The sequence below is a fragment of the Lactuca virosa genome, chromosome 7, assembly GCF_052849685.1.
Source record: "Lactuca virosa cultivar CGN04683 chromosome 7, Lactuca_virosa_CGN04683_v6, whole genome shotgun sequence".
Lineage (NCBI taxonomy): Eukaryota > Viridiplantae > Streptophyta > Magnoliopsida > Asterales > Asteraceae > Lactuca > Lactuca virosa.
Genome location: NC_136432.1, coordinates 82,106,497 through 82,109,285, shown reverse-complemented (window position 1 = coordinate 82,109,285; position 2,789 = coordinate 82,106,497).

Here is a 2,789-nt window from a genome sequence, read left to right as displayed (position 1 = left end):
TTTCCCACCAATCGAGACAATAGATTCAAATAGAATAGAAAACTCCCAGGATTTCCTCCGCAACATCAAGGTCGAATACCGGAAACCCTCGGGTCTACTACAACAGCCGGAGATACCGGAATGGAAGTGGGAGCGGATCACTATGGACTTCATAACCAAGTTGCCCAAGACAACGGGTGGACTTGATACCATATGGGTCATCGTCGACAGATTGACCAAGTCCGCACACTTCCTGCCGATCAAGGAAACAGACAAGATAGAGAAGCTTACAAGAACTTACATGCGGGAGATGGTACGACTGCACGGTGTTCCCATATCTATTATCTCGGACAGAGATAGTAGATTCATTTCGACGTTCTGGCAGTCGCTACAAAGTTCCCTAGGAACTAGGCTGGACATGGGTACAGCCTACCATCCACAGACCGACGGACAAAGTGAGAGGACTATCCAAACCTTGGAAGTTATGTTGCGAGCCTGTGCGATCGACTTTGGAAAGCATGGGATACTCATTTACCCCTTGTCAAATTTTCCTACAACAACAGTTATCACACGAGCATAAAGGTTGCTCCATTCGAGGCCCCCTATGGCCGAAAGTGCAGATCCCCTCTGTGCTGGGCTGAGGTGGGTGATACCCAGTTAGCTAAAGGACGAGTTCCAGAAAGCACTCTCACGGGTCCGGAGATCATTCGGGAAACGATAGAGAAGATCGTTCAGATTCGTGAACGATTGAAAGCCTCTAGAGACCGACAGAAAAGCTACGCTGATAAACGAAGGAAACCGTTGGAATTCCAGGAGGGAGACCGTGTTCTATTGAAGGTCTCACCCTGGAAGGGCTTGATACGCTTCGGAAAGGGTGGAAAGCTAAATCCAAGGTACATAGGGACTTTCGAGATTCTTACCAGAATCGGCCTTGTAGCTTACAAACTTAACTTACGTCGTGAACTCAGTAACGTACATTCTACTTTCGACGTCTCGAACTTGAAAAAAAGTGCCTGTCCGACGAGACTCTTGTAATCCCACTCGATGAGATCGAGATCAACGAGAGCCTCAACTTCGTGGAAGAACCAGTAAAGATCATGGACCGGGAGGTCAAGCAAATGAAACAAAGCCGTATCCCGATAGTGAAGGTTCGCTGGAACGCCAAGCGAGGACCTGAATTCACTTGGGAGCGAGAGGATCAGATGAAACTGAAATGTCCTCGTCTTTTTACTTAGTTATTTGTAACTACTTATTTGCTTAGACTCTAATTTCGGGACGAAATTCCTTCTAACGGGGGGATGATGTGACAACCCGAAATTTCTATTCTGTACAACCATTCACGTCCATAGAAGTCAGAACAGTTTCTGCTAACTTTTGAGCTGTGTAGAGTCAGTTTGAGTGTTCTAAAGCATAGTACTTCAGGAGATAACAGGAGAGAGGATGCCCTAGGGTTTATTATGCAACAATAATGTCCTAAAACTCCAAGAGTTTGGAGTTTAAAGCCTAAACAAGGTGTTTACGGCCCTAAACCCTAAGGAGGTATAAATATGACACTTAGTCATATTTACCACTTTTTCACCATTTCAAGTCTAGAACTCAAATCCTCTCAAGTAGCATCCGATTTTTCCTTCTTGATCTTCAACTTTGTAAGTGTTTCTTGCCCTAATAAGTTGATATCTTACTTAATCTAGTGATCTTACATGATTCCATCCGTGAAATCATTCCAAATATGTAGATCTTCAAGTTTCACCAAGAACACCAAGAACACACACTAGTGTTCTTGGACTTTTAACACCCTTTCAAGCTTCTACATAGTAGGTACTCTTACCTTGGCTTGTTATAAGACTTGCTACACTTCTTAAACATCTAGAAAACACAAGGAAACACAAGATCAAAGGTGTTTACGGTCCAAGATGTTCTTGGACCATAAACCCTATTGAAGGGGCCAAAATGTGCCCTAGTCCCTTACCAAGCCTTGTATACTAGTCTAGATCCCATCCTTGATGTGCTTAGGACTTAAAACACCAAAAAGACCATAACCCATATGGGTTTACAGCCGTAAACACATGGAGAAATGGTCCATGGGCCGTAAACTCCACAAAGGGGTGAAATGTTGCCCTAATCACTTCCAAAGGCTTAGACTTGAAGTAGGAATGCTTCTTATGACTTTTAAAGATTCAAATCACGAAATGGTAAAAGTACCATGAGTTTACGGTCGTAAACTCATGGGTTTACGACCGTAAACTCCAAAGGAGTTGGTCACAAAACCGTAAACTCCAAAAGAGTGTCCCCTTGAACCCTAAACTCAAATGCAAGGTCCTACAACCCTTAGATGCAATCCTTAGTACTTATAGCACTTAAATCAAGTGGTTTACATGTCTTAGGATGCCTTAACTTGGTTAATTAGTTGTTAAATGACTAATTGAATGCATATATGTGTTATTATATGTTAACTAGGATCCCTGTGTGTCTTCAAGTCTTCACTTGACACTTAGCATCCTATAACATCCATTCATCCAAACCACTCACTACAGGTGAGTTCATACCCCTTAATCAATCTTTTAAATGATTTTAAATGCTTTTATGGGGGGGGGGGATACAAGTTGATCTTTTATAGTTATTATATCAATCACAAGTGATTAATAACTACCAAACAAGTGGATTTCTTACTTTCAAACTGTGTTATCAAACAAACTACTTTTCAAATTGTTTTGTCAAACTCTTTTACATGTCCAATACTTTTATCAAACTCTTTTACATGTCAAATACTTTTACTTAAACTCTTTTTAACTTATATTCTGTTAAATGTA